Here is a 15,194-nt window from a genome sequence, read left to right on the forward strand (position 1 = left end):
AAGCTACATCCCTGCCTTTTGCCAAGCCACCTTGACTCCAAACTTCTCACAGCAACGATCAAAGGGGAACTACAGCAGAAGAAGACCCAGGACAGGTAATTAATGATTATTAATTACTGATAATATTTCTTTGGTATACATTGATGCTTTAAAAATAGTCCAATAGGGAAGGGGCACAGACAGATGGCAGATAGGCCATACCGGAGTGCAAGGAGGGGGTACGTAGTACTGTGCGTAAGGTATTAGTAGTGGCACCCCAGTCCGCCACAGCACCAATCACCTGCTGACCCCTGCAGCGCCGAGCATGATAAAGATGGTTATAGATAGAATAACTGTAAATAGATAATATTAGAGTTAAGACAAGATCATTAGCATACTCGACGTTGCAACTTTGTCTTTTCTAAGTATCAATGTCTGCCAGGAACATATTATCACGCTACTCTCTTTTTCCAGGTGGGCATTCTCCATGACACAACACGTGAGGGGAACATCAAGCAAGCTACATCCCTGCCTTTTGCCAAGCCACCTTGACTCCAAACTTCTCACAGCAACGATCAAAGGGGAACTACAGCAGAAGAAGACCCAGGACAGGTAATTAATAATTATTAATTACTGATAATATTTCTTTGGTATACATCGATGCTTTAAAAATAGATCAATAGGGAAGGGGCACAGACAGATAGCAGATAGGCCATACTGGGGGGGCAAGGAGGGGGTACATAGTGCTGTGCGTAAGGTATTAGTAGTGGCACCCCAGTCCGCCACAGCACCAGTCACCTGCTCAACCCTGCAGCGCCGAGCATGATAAGGATGGTTACAGATAGATAAGATAACTGTGAATAGATAATATTAGAGTTAAGACAAGATCTTTAGCATGCTCGACGTTGCACCTTTGTCTTTTCTAAGTATCAATCTCTGCCAGGAACATATTATCACGCTTCTCTCTTTTTCCAGGTGGGCATTCTCCATGACACAACACGTGAGGGGAACATCAAGCAAGCTACATCCCTGCCTTTTGCCAAGCCACCTTGACTCCAAACTTCTCACAGCAACGATCAAAGGGGAACTACAGCAGAAGAAGACCCAGGACAGGTAATTAATGATTATTAATTACTGATAGTATTTCTTTGGTATACATCGATGTTTTAAAAATAGAGCAATAGAGAAGGGGCACAGACAGATAGCAGATAGGCCATACTGGGGGGCAAGGATGGGGTACATAGTGCTGTGCTTAAGGTATTAGTAGTGGCACCCCAGTCCGCCACAGCACCAGTCACCTGCTCAACCCTGCAGCGCCGAGCATGATAAGGATGGTTACAGATAGATAAGATAACTGTGAATAGATAATATTAGAGTTAAGACAAGATCTTTAGCATGCTCGACGTTGCACCTTTGTCTTTTCTAAGTATCAATGTCTGCCAGGAACATATTATCACGCTTCTCTCTTTTTCCAGGTGGGCATTCTCCATGACACAACTTGTGAGGGGAACATCAAGCAAGATACATCCCTGCCTTTTGCCAAGCCAACTTGACTTCAAACTTCTCATGGCAACGATCGAAGGGGAACTACAGCAGAAGACCCAGGACAGGTAATTAATGATTATTAATTACTGATAATATTTCTTTGGTATACATCGATGCTTTAAAAATAAGGCAATAGGGAAGGGGCACAGACAGATTGCAGATAGGCCATACTGGGGGGGGGCAAGGAGGGGGTACATAGTGTTGTGCGTAAGGTATTAGTAGTGGCACCCCAGTGCGCCACAGCACCAGTCACCTGCTCAACCCTGCAGCGCCGAGCATGATAAGGATGGTTACAGATAGATAAGATAGATAAGATAACTGTAAATAGATAATATTAGAGTTAAGACAAGATCTTTAGCATGCTCGACGTTGCACCTTTGTCTTTTCTAAGTATCAATGTCTGCCAGGAACATATTATCACGCTTCTCTCTTTTTCCAGGTGGGCATTCTCCATGACACAACATGTGAGGGGAACATCAAGCAAGCTACATCCCTGCCTTTTGCCAAGCCACCTTGATTCCAAACTTCTCACAGCAACGATCAAAGAGGAACTACAGCAGAAGAAGACCCAGGACAGGTAATTAATGATTATTAATTACTGATAATATTTCTTTGGTATACATCGATGCTTTAAAAATAGATCAATAGGGAGGGGGCACAGACAGATAGCAGATAGGCCATACTGGGGGGGCAAGGAGGGGGTACATAGTGCTGTGCGTAAGGTATTAGTAGTGGCACCCCAGTCCGCCACAGCACCAGTCACCTGCTCAACCCTGCAGCGCCGAGCATGATAAGGATGGTTACAGATAGATAAGATAACTGTGAATAGATAATATTAGAGTTAAGACAAGATCTTTAGCATGCTCGACGTTGCACCTTTGTCTTTTCTAAGTATCAATGTCTGCCAGGAACATATTATCACGCTTCTATCTTTTTCCAGGTGGGCATTCTCCATGACACAACACGTGACGGGAAGATCAAGCAAGATACATCCCTGCCTTTTGCCAAGCCACCTTGACTCCAAACTTTTCACGGCAACGATCAAAGGGGAACTACAGCAGAAGAAGACCCAGGACAGGTAATTAATGATTATTACTTACTGATAATATTTCTTTGGTATACATTGATGCTTTAAAAATAGTCCAATAGGGAAGGGGCACAGACAGATGGCAGATAGGCCATACCGGGGTGCAAGGAGGGGGTACGTAGTGCTGTGCGTAAGGTATTAGTAGTGGCACCCCAGTCCGCCACAGCACCAATCACCTGCTGACCCCTGCAGCGCCGAGCATGATAAAGATGGTTATAGATAGAATAATTGTAAATAGATAATATTAGAGTTAAGACAAGATCATTAGCCTGCTCGACGTTGCACCTTTGTCTTTTCTAAGTATCAATGTCTGCCAGGAACATATTATCACGCTTCTCTCTTTTTCCAGGTGGGCATTCTCCATGACACAACACGTGAGGGGAACATCAAGCAAGCTACATCCCTGCCTTTTGCCAAGCCACCTTGACTCCAAACTTCTCACAGCAACGATCAAAGGGGAACTACAGCAGAAGAAGACCCAGGACAGGTAATTAATTATTATTAATTACTGATAATATTTCTTTGGTATACATCGATGCTTTAAAAATAGATCAATAGGGAGGGGGCACAGACAGATAGCAGATAGGCCATACTGGGGGGGCAAGGAGGGGGTACATAGTGCTGTGCGTAAGGTGTTAGTAGTGGCACCCCAGTCCGCCACAGCACCAGTCACCTGCTCAACCCTGCAGCGCCGAGCATGATAAGGATGGTTACAGATAGATAAGATAACTGTGAATAGATAATATTAGAGTTAAGACAAGATCTTTAGCATGCTCGACGTTGCACCTTTGTCTTTTCTAAGTATCAATGTCTGCCAGGAACATATTATCACGCTTCTCTCTTTTTCCAGGTGGGCATTCTCCATGACACAACACGTGAGGGGAACATCACGCAAGCTACATCCCTGCCTTTTGCCAAGCCACCTTGACTCCAAACTTCTCACAGCAGCGATCAAAGGGGAACTACAGCAGAAGAAGACCCAGGACAGGTAATTAATGATTATTAATTACTGATAATATTTCTTTGGTATACATCGATGCTTTAAAAATAGATCAATAGGGAAGGGGCACAGACAGATAGCAGATAGGCCATACTGGGGGGGCAAGGAGGGGGTACATAGTGCTGTGCGTAAGGTATTAGTAGTGGCACCCCAGTCCGCGACAGCACCAGTCACCTGCTCACCCCTGCAGCGCCGAGCATGATAAGGATGGTTACAGATAGATAAGATAACTGTGAATAGATAATATTAGAGTTAAGACAAGATCTTTAGCATGCTCGACGTTGCACCTTTGTCTTTTCTAAGTATCAATGTTTGCCAGGAACATATTATCACGCTTCTCTCTTTTTCCAGGTGGGCATTCTCCATGACACAACACGTGACGGGAAGATCAAGCAAGATACATCCCTGCCTTTTGCCAAGCCACCTTGACTCCAAACTTTTCACGGCAACGATCAAAGGGGAACTACAGCAGAAGAAGACCCAGGACAGGTAATTAATGATTATTACTTACTGATAATATTTCTTTGGTATACATTGATGCTTTAAAAATAGTCCAATAGGGAAGGGGCACAGACAGATGGCAGATAGGCCATACCGGGGTGCAAGGAGGGGGTACGTAGTGCTGTGCGTAAGGTATTAGTAGTGGCACCCCAGTCCGCCACAGCACCAATCACCTGCTGACCCCTGCAGCGCCGAGCATGATAAAGATGGTTATAGATAGAATAACTGTAAATAGATAATATTAGAGTTAAGACAAGATCATTAGCCTGCTCGACGTTGCACCTTTGTCTTTTCTAAGTATCAATGTCTGCCAGGAACATATTATCACGCTTCTCTCTTTTTCCAGGTGGGCATTCTCCATGACACAACTTGTGAGGGGAACATCAAGCAAGATACATCCCTGCCTTTTGCCAAGCCAACTTGACTTCAAACTTCTCATGGCAACGATCGAAGGGGAACTACAGCAGAAGACCCAGGACAGGTAATTAATGATTATTAATTACTGATAATATTTCTTTGGTATACATCGATTCTTTAAAAATAGGGAAGGGGCACAGACATATAGCAGATAGGCCATACTGGTGGGCAAGGAGGGGGTTAGGGGTACATAGTGCTGTGCGTAAGGTATTAGTAGTGGCACCCCAGTCCGCCACTGCACCAGTCACCTGCTCACCCCTACAGCGCCGAACATGATAAGGATGGTTATAGATACATAAGATAGATAACTGTAAATAGATAATATTAGAGTTAAGACAAGATCATTAGCATACTCGACGTTGCAACTTTGTCTTTTCTAAGTATCAATGTCTGCCAGGAACATATTATCACGCTACTCTCTTTTTCCAGGTGGGCATTCTCCATGACACAACACGTGAGGGGAACATCAAGCAAGCTACATCCCTGCCTTTTGCCAAGCCACCTTGACTCCAAACTTCTCACAGCAACGATCAAAGGGGAACTACAGCAGAAGAAGACCCAGGACAGGTAATTAATGATTATTAATTACTGATAATATTTCTTTGGTATACATCGATGCTTTAAAAATAGATCAATAGGGAAGGGGCACAGACAGATAGCAGATAGGCCATACTGGGGGGGCAAGGAGGGGGTACATAGTGCTGTGCGTAAGGTATTAGTAGTGGCACCCCAGTCCGCCACAGCACCAGTCACCTGCTCAACCCTGCAGCGCCGAGCATGATAAGGATGGTTACAGATAGATAAGATAACTGTGAATAGATAATATTAGAGATAAGACAAGATCTTTAGCATGCTCGACGTTGCACCTTTGTCTTTTCTAAGTATCAATGTCTGCCAGGAACATATTATCACGCTTCTCTCTTTTTCCAGGTGGGCATTCTCCATGACACAACACGTGAGGGGAACATCAAGCAAGCTACATCCCTGCCTTTTGCCAAGCCACCTTGACTCCAAACTTCTCACAGCAACGATCAAAGGGGAACTACAGCAGAAGAAGACCCAGGACAGGTAATTAATGATTATTAATTACTGATAATATTTCTTTGGTATACATCGATGCTTTAAAAATAGATCAATAGGGAAGGGGCACAGACAGATAGCAGATAGGCCATACTGGGGGTGCAAGGAGGGGGTACATAGTGCTGTGCGTAAGGTATTAGTAGTGGCACCCCAGTCCGCCACAGCACCAGTCACCTGCTCAACCCTGCAGCGCCGAGCATGATAAGGATGGTTACAGATAGATAAGATAACTGTGAATAGATAATATTAGAGTTAAGACAAGATCTTTAGCATGCTCGACGTTGCACCTTTGTCTTTTCTAAGTATCAATGTCTGCCAGGAACATATTATCACGCTTCTCTCTTTTTCCAGGTGGGCATTCTCCATGACACAACACGTGAGGGGGACATCAAGCAAGCTACATCCCTGCCTTTTGCCAAGCCACCTTGACTCCAAACTTCTCACAGCAACGATCAAAGGGGAACTACAGCAGAAGAAGACCCAGGACAGGTAATTAATGATTATTAATTACTGATAATATTTCTTTGGTATACATCGATGCTTTAAAAATAGATCAATAGGGAGGGGGCACAGACAGATAGCAGATAGGCCATACTGGGGGGGCAAGGAGGGGGTACATAGTGCTGTGCGTAAGATATTAGTAGTGGCACCCCAGTCCGCCACAGCACCAGTCACCTGCTCAACCCTGCAGCGCCGAGCATGATAAGGATGGTTACAGATAGATAAGATAACTGTGAATAGATAATATTAGAGTTAAGACAAGATCTTTAGCATGCTCGACGTTGCACCTTTGTCTTTTCTAAGTATCAATGTCTGCCAGGAACATATTATCATGCTTCTCTCTTTTTCCAGGTGGGCATTCTCCATGACACAACACGTGAGGGGAACATCAAGCAAGCTACATCCCTGCCTTTTGCCAAGCCACCTTGACTCCAAACTTCTCACAGCAGCGATCAAAGGGGAACTACAGCAGAAGAAGACCCAGGACAGGTAATTAATGATTATTAATTACTGATAATATTTCTTTGGTATACATCGATGCTTTAAAAATAGATCAATAGGGAAGGGGCACAGACAGATAGCAGATAGGCCATACTGGGGGGGCAAGGAGGGGGTACATAGTGCTGTGCGTAAGGTATTAGTAGTGGCACCCCAGTCCGCGACAGCACCAGTCATCTGCTCAACCCTGCAGCGCCGAGCATGATAAGGATGGTTACAGATAGATAAGATAACTGTGAATAGATAATATTAGAGTTAAGACAAGATCTTTAGCATGCTCGACGTTGCACCTTTATCTTTTCTAAGTATCAATGTCTGCCAGGAACATATTATCACGCTTCTCTCTTTTTCCAGGTGGGCATTCTCCATGACACAACACGTGACGGGAAGATCAAGCAAGATACATCCCTGCCTTTTGCCAAGCCACCTTGACTCCAAACTTTTCACGGCAACGATCAAAGGGGAACTACAGCAGAAGAAGACCCAGGACAGGTAATTAATGATTATTACTTACTGATAATATTTCTTTGGTATACATTGATGCTTTAAAAATAGAGCAATAGAGAAGGGGCACAGACAGATAGCAGATAGGCCATACTGGGGGGCAAGGAGGGGGTACATAGTGCTGTGCTTAAGGTATTAGTAGTGGCACCCCTGTCCGCCACAGCACCAGTCACCTGCTCACCCCTGCAGCGCCGAGCATGATAAGGATGGTTACAGATAGATAAGATAACTGTGAATAGATAATATTAGAGTTAAGACAACATCATTAGCATGCTCGACGTTGCACCTTTGTCTTTTCTAAGTATCAATGTCTGCCAGGAACATATTATCACGCTACTCTCTTTTTCCAGGTGGGCATTCTCCATGACACAACACGTGAGGGGAACATCAAGCAAGCTACATCCCTGCCTTTTGCCAAGCCACCTTGACTCCAAACTTCTCACAGCAACGATCAAAGGGGAACTACAGCAGAAGAAGACCCAGGACAGGTAATTAATGATTATTAATTACTGATAATATTTCTTTGGTATACATCGATGCTTTAAAAATAGAGCAATAGAGAAGGGGCACAGACAGATAGCAGATAGGCCATACTGGGGGGCAAGGAGGGGGTACATAGTGCTGTGCTTAAGGTGTTAGTAGTGGCACCCCAGTCCGCCACAGCACCAGTCACCTGCTCACCCCTGCAGCGCCGAGCATGATAAGGATGGTTACAGATAGATAAGATAACTGTGAATAGATAATATTAGAGTTAAGACAAGATCTTTAGCATGCTCGACGTTGCACCTTTGTCTTTTCTAAGTATCAATGTTTGCCAGGAACATATTATCACGCTTCTCTCTTTTTCCAGGTGGGCATTCTCCATGACACAACACGTGTCGGGAAGATCAAGCAAGATACATCCCTGCCTTTTGCCAAGCCACCTTGACTCCAAACTTTTCACGGCAACGATCAAAGGGGAACTACAGCAGAAGAAGACCCAGGACAGGTAATTAATGATTATTACTTACTGATAATATTTCTTTGGTATACATTGATGCTTTAAAAATAGTCCAATAGGGAAGGGGCACAGACAGATGGCAGATAGGCCATACCGGGGTGCAAGGAGGGGGTACGTAGTGCGGTGCGTAAGGTATTAGTAGTGGCACCCCAGTCCGCCACAGCACCAATCACCTGCTGACCCCTGCAGCGCCGAGCATGATAAAGATGGTTATAGATAGAATAACTGTAAATAGATAATATTAGAGTTAAGACAAGATCATTAGCCTGCTCGACGTTGCACCTTTGTCTTTTCTAAGTATCAATGTCTGCCAGGAACATATTATCACGCTTCTCTCTTTTTCCAGGTGGGCATTCTCCATGACACAACTTGTGAGGGGAACATCAAGCAAGATACATCCCTGCCTTTTGCCAAGCCAACTTGACTTCAAACTTCTCATGGCAACGATCGAAGGGGAACTACAGCAGAAGACCCAGGACAGGTAATTAATGATTATTAATTACTGATAATATTTCTTTGGTATACATCGATTCTTTAAAAATAGGGAAGGGGCACAGACATATAGCAGATAGGCCATACTGGGGGGCAAGGAGGGGGTTAGGGGTACATAGTGCTGTGCGTAAGGTATTAGTAGTGGAACCCCAGTCCGCCACAACACCAGTCACCTGCTCACCCCTGCAGCGCCGAGCATGATAAGGATGGTTATAGATACATAAGATAGATAACTGTAAATAGATAATATTAGAGTTAAGACAAGATCATTAGCATACTCGACGTTGCAACTTTGTCTTTTCTAAGTATCAATGTCTGCCAGGAACATATTATCACGCTACTCTCTTTTTCCAGGTGGGCATTCTCCATGACACAACACGTGAGGGGAACATCAAGCAAGCTACATCCCTGCCTTTTGCCAAGCCACCTTGACTCCAAACTTCTCACAGCAACGATCAAAGGGGAACTACAGCAGAAGAAGACCCAGGACAGGTAATTAATGATTATTAATTACTGATAATATTTCTTTGGTATACATCGATGCTTTAAAAATAGATCAATAGGGAAGGGGCACAGACAGATAGCAGATAGGCCATACTGGGGGGGCAAGGAGGGGGTACATAGTGCTGTGCGTAAGGTATTAGTAGTGGCACCCCAGTCCGCCACAGCACCAGTCACCTGCTCAACCCTGCAGCGCCGAGCATGATAAGGATGGTTACAGATAGATAAGATAACTGTGAATAGATAATATTAGAGTTAAGACAAGATCTTTAGCATGCTCGACGTTGCACCTTTGTCTTTTCTAAGTATCAATGTCTGCCAGGAACATATTATCACGCTTCTCTCTTTTTCCAGGTGGGCATTCTCCATGACACAACACGTGAGGGGAACATCAAGCAAGCTACATCCCTGCCTTTTGCCAAGCCACCTTGACTCCAAACTTCTCACAGCAACGATCAAAGGGGAACTACAGCAGAAGAAGACCCAGGACAGGTAATTAATGATTATTAATTACTGATAATATTTCTTTGGTATACATCGATGCTTTAAAAATAGATCAATAGGGAAGGTGCACAGACAGATAGCAGATAGGCCATACTGGGGGGGCAAGGAGGGGGTACATAGTGCTGTGCGTAAGGTATTAGTAGTGGCACCCCAGTCCGCCACAGCACCAGTCACCTGCTCAACCCTGCAGCGCCGAGCATGATAAGGATGGTTACAGATAGATAAGATAACTGTGAATAGATAATATTAGAGTTAAGACAAGATCTTTAGCATGCTCGACGTTGCACCTTTGTCTTTTCTAAGTATCAATGTCTGCCAGGAACATATTATCACGCTTCTCTCTTTCTTTTTCATCCACTAGGGGTCACTGGAGTACTCTTGGGATATGGGCGGCGTAGCAGAACAAAGGCACTGAATATTTAAATTTAGAACTCTCCACCCCTCCATATCCCTAGAGTACCTCAGTGTACGAACCCAGTGTTTTTTCTGTGCTCAAAGCACTAACATCGGCTTGTGGGATTCCCACACTTGTTGGAAGATTTTATTAATTTTTCATTTTTATTTTTAATTTTTTTTTTAAGAGCACATCCCTTCCCAGTTTCAAGAAAGACATGGGTCCGGGATAGTGCCGCTGCACGGGCAGCGCATGGCGTGTCGGTCCTCACAAAGAGCACCCTCACAGCCACAGACAGCCCACTGCTCCTGAAAAGAGCAGCCAGGACTAGAGAGCTGGACGGAGCTTGCACAGAAGAAGCCCCGTCGCAGCCATAGATCACTGGAAGCTGACTGAAAGCTGGACGGAGCTTACACATAGAAGCCCCGTCGCAGCCAGGACTACAGAGCTGGACGGAGCTTACACATAGAAGCCCCGTCGCAGCCAAGACTACAGAGCTGGACGGAGCTTACACAGAAGAAGCCCCGTCACAGCCATGAGTCACATCACTGAAGCTGGACGGAGCTTACACATAAGAAGCCCCGTCGCAGCCATGATCAGGAGCAAGCAAGGTAGGCTGGGGAACGGGGCGGTCAGCGCAGGCTGCCGCCCTGCTATGTTGGGGTTAATATGCTGCCTCGCCGCTCATACGCCGCCAAGCCCAGCCGCTACGTCTAACACAGATAACAGAGACGGTGACATCAAGCCGCCCGTCCCAGCGCTCCGTTCGGCCGCCCAGCCCCGTCCGGCCGCACAGCAGGGGGGAAGCCATACTCAGTCTTAGTATGACCGCCGCTCCGGCACCTTCCATCCACAAGTGCTAGTGCAGGCCTCCCGCAGAGAGTTCGGCCGCCCAGCTACGTCCGGCCGCCCAGCTACGTCCGGCCGCAGCTCCCTCAGTCTCAGTACAGAGACGGTGACATGCCAGTGCAGGCTTCCCGCAGACAAGGGGAAGAGGCACGGTGGAAGCTGGCGGATCAAATATATCAACAGCAGGGTATATATATATATATATCACAGGTATTTATAAGGTATTGTACCTGTCCTGGCAGTAATAGGCTATTGAATCTATATTACTGTCTGTGAATAGGCTATGGAGCCTATATATTAATGGCTGTTATTAACACTGTAAATAGGCTAGGGAGCCTATATTAAGGTCGGTGGTATCACTGTATAATAGGCTATTGAGCCTATATTAATGCTGTATAAATATATTAATGTATGTAATTATCATAGGCTATGAGCTTAGATATATTTATTCATAGAGCATGTGTTGTACCCGGCCTGTGATTATACTGTATAATATATTAACACGGAAACAATTGTAATTTGTTCTGTGATTATCAGGGTCAGCATGGCAAAGGGGCCATTTTAACCATGCTTCCTGTTGTTTTCCAGTGTGTAATTCTGGAACATTCCTGCCCTACATCTCTAAGCCACCAGAGGCGCAGGGGTGTTAGTGGGAATTTGGTTCGGGTTTCACATGCCCATGTGAACTGCTTTTCACATAAGAATACTCTTGTTTCTCTTCAGAGCGAATAAGTCTTTCGCCTTTTACTAAAGATTTCCGTAGAGAGGAACAACCATGAGTTTCATATACAATAAAATATATATATGACACATAATAACTTCAATAAGTCGTGCAAGTGTCTGTCCGTTGCCTATTGTGGTGTCTGTCTGCATAGCGAGTAAGGCTCTAGCGCAGACTAAAAATAATTTTAAAAATCCTATAAGCATGGGCAATTCAAATTAAAAGAGCGGTAACATCGGAGTCTCGGAAGTACTCCGTACTCCGCCTGCTCTAACAAAAGACAGTCTTTCCAAAGGGCCAATTTCCCTTTGGGTACCAGGGTGTTTATTTAACTGGTCTTATAATTTAATGCACGATTCTATGTCAGATCTCACACCGATAACTACGAGTGAGAAGGGTACATTAGACCAGCACTCAGATAGTGCGGGGTTGTTGACGTACATTGCTAAATCCCAGTGAGTCAATGTCTCCATTTTTACAAAGACTGAGTAGACTTTGACCACTATTTAATCGTTTCCAAAATGACGCGATCCGCCATTGGTAAATGCGTCTGTGTCAAACATTATAAAGACCCAAGATACATTTGGGTCACTAGACTCTATGTATGCAAACAATGAGATAACTGTTAAAAGAAGCTGCAGAGTATATCTGTAAAGCTTCTACTAACGCCGGTTACTTCGATTCTCACTTTTCATCGTCGCTAGTTTCAGCACGACAAGGCCAGAGCTTGTTTGGTCCTAAATTTGATATTCAGCCATTACCGCATTCAGTATCAAAACGGAAATACTTGTGCCGGCGTTTAGTCCCTTTAGACTTCAGTTTTTTCCAGGCGGTGGTACAAGACAGTCACGCCTTGTAACGACAGGACGCTACAGTCAGCAAGCCAGTGGTTTGATGACCTCTTTTCCAATTGTGGAAGCGCGTCTTTACATGTTACATTTGCGGGGGTTCCAGACTTCAACTCATGGATGTCTCAGCTATTTACAGATTAAAGGACAAGACTGCCTCTGTCGAACGGTTTGGCAGGTTGCCATTTAGTCTCTGCTGGTTTTCAGCTGTCTTTATAATCCAGGCAGTAGTACACCAACAGAGTCAGGGTTACTTATTCCCCTCTGTTTGAGCAAAACCAGACAGCTCCGTCGCAATCTCAATCAGCAAGTCACTTACTGCAGTTTGAAAAAGGAATTTCTGCGGTTAGTATTTTGCTTATTAGAGCCACAAAATTGCATAATTGCATTTGATCTTCACAATGCGTATTTACCCATTCCGGTTTGTTCATCACAGGTTCTAGCGTTTGCAAATGCCACAACCATTAACCATTTCAGGTCTACCGTTTCTTGTCGCCTCGGGTATTTACCAAAGTGATGTTGGTGATGATAGCTCATCTCAGAACTCTGTCTCAACAGAGTTCCTCTATCTTAGACGATCTGCTCATAAGAACTCTGTCTCAACAAAGTTCCTCTAACTTGCGCTACTAATGTATACTGCGGTGGCAGATCAAGTTCAAAAACAATCGCATCTAATTCCGTCTAAACGACGTCAATTCCTAGGTAAGATTATAAATACGGTAAATCGAAGACATTTACCTACTACACCAGCAAGAACAAATGTACATCTAGTAATTAGTGCAAAACACGCACACTAGCGGTACATTGCTGTATTCGCCAACACGCGCACTAGCGGTACATTGCTGGATTCGCCTGTTAAGAATAATGATGTGTTTCAAAGCGATTTAGTTCGCCGGCCTTCACTCGCGTTTCCCACAGAGGGGCGAGGGTGTATATAATCTGGACGAGAGTCTCAGAGGTTCAGGAGTTGTAGTTCAAAAAGTTCAGCGACAGAGGTTCTGAGACGGATCACGACAGATTGCTGTCGATAAATGTCCTGAAACTCCGTGCATTTTACAATGCACTACATGCTTCGCTTTCAGTCTGACCAACAGTCAGACAACGCAACGGGAGTTGCATACACAACAACCAGGGAGAACCAAGAAGCCGCATGGCAATGCGGCAGGTAACTCGAATCCTCAATTGCCCGGAACACCATTATGTGATAATGTCAACGGGGTTCATTCCGTGAGTGGACATCTGTTAGACAGATGATCTCACCCGTCAGGATTTAGATCCTGAAAACTGGACATTAAATCCAGAGGTGTTTCATATGTGAGTCCACAGAAGGGGGTTACCCTCAGGTATACATGATGGCATCTCGCCACAATTACAGCTCAGTATGTGTACAAAACAACAGATCACAAGGGCAGTGGCGGTGGAGTCTCTCACATTCGTGTGGTCATTCAGCATCGTGTATCTGGCTCCACCATTTTCCGCTGCTCTCTCCGTTGCCAAAACGGATCATAAGACAGTTCGTCACAGTCATACTAGTGATATCTCATGGGTTTCGGAGAGCTTGCTTCTCGAATCTCCATGGAATACTTGCACACGATCTTGGCCCGCTCATAATACGTCCAGCCTGTTACAACAGGGAACGTTCTTTTACCCATAGTTACCTATGTACCTATTACCTATGTACCGCAGCTGCGGTTGACGGGGTGAGGGTTCAGACCGCCCTCTTAAGAAAAGAAATAGGGCATTACAGTATTATACCAACCATGTTACGAGCTAGTAAGCCGCTTAAGGCAGCTTATTATTACAAAATTTGGTGTGCTTACATAGGTGGTAAAGCTCGGAAGTTTCCGACATCATCCTTCAAGTTACCCGTATTCTGTTAAACGGGGTGGGATGGAAAACTGCGTTTATCTGCACTGAGGGTGCAGGTATCTGTGTGGTCAACTTATTTTCAAAGACGTTTGACTCTATTGCGTCTGTACACACCTTTCTACAAGGTGTCATCAAAGTGCAGCCTCCATTTATCCCACCTACAGCGCCAGGTGACTTGAGGTTGGGTTCAGATTTCTTACAGTTTTCATATTTTGAACCCTTACAATAAATGGGGATTAAGTTTCTCACTTGGGAAAACATTTTTCTTCTAGCCTTAGCTTCGGCAAGGGTTTTGTTTTCATATTTGGGTGCCTTGTATTCCAAGCCACCGTATTTGAGTTTTCTCATGACAAAGCAGATCTTCGGACGAATTCCGCTTTATTATTCTTCACATCAATAAACCAATAGTGGTTCCTGTGTTGACAGCACATTCTAGAATTCTGAATGTGGTACACGCATTACGCGTTTATATATGTCCCGAACGTCTACAGTACGTGATACGGATACGTTGTTTGTTCTCTATAATGCTGCCAACTGGGGTTAGCCAGTTTCTCAGCAGATATTATCCAGTGGGATAATAATAATGACTACAAGTCAGGCTTACTTTAAGGCTAAGTTACAATAATGACTACAAGTCATGCTTACTTTAAGGCTAAGTTACAATCGCCTACGTCAGTAATAGCTCATCCCACAGGTTCTGTGGGAATGTCAGACCCAGCGGGTCGTGGAGCGTCTACGACGCGGCTACATAGCCTTCAGTGCACCACGTTTGTGCACGTTTACACGTTATGAATGGTTGCGGCATCAGCATCTAGCTTTGGCTGCCTACTGTTACAAGTGTCAAACAGCTCTCCCGCCCACGAGGGAAGCTTTGGTACGTCCCAAGAGTACTCCAGTGACCCCT

At 44.8% G+C, this 15,194-nt stretch overlaps 1 non-coding gene across 1 annotated transcript; it reads left to right on the forward strand.

Moving 5' to 3' along the window:
- Positions 1-11,555: 11,555 nt before the first annotated feature.
- LOC135000862 (U5 spliceosomal RNA) lies at positions 11,556-11,668 on the forward strand. The gene has a single exon (XR_010202603.1). It is a non-coding gene; the product is annotated as a U5 spliceosomal RNA (small nuclear RNA).
- The last annotated feature ends 3,526 nt before the right edge of the window (positions 11,669-15,194 follow it).

The sequence above is a fragment of the Pseudophryne corroboree genome, unplaced genomic scaffold, assembly GCF_028390025.1.
Source record: "Pseudophryne corroboree isolate aPseCor3 unplaced genomic scaffold, aPseCor3.hap2 scaffold_1583, whole genome shotgun sequence".
In the NCBI taxonomy this organism is placed as follows: domain Eukaryota; kingdom Metazoa; phylum Chordata; class Amphibia; order Anura; family Myobatrachidae; genus Pseudophryne; species Pseudophryne corroboree.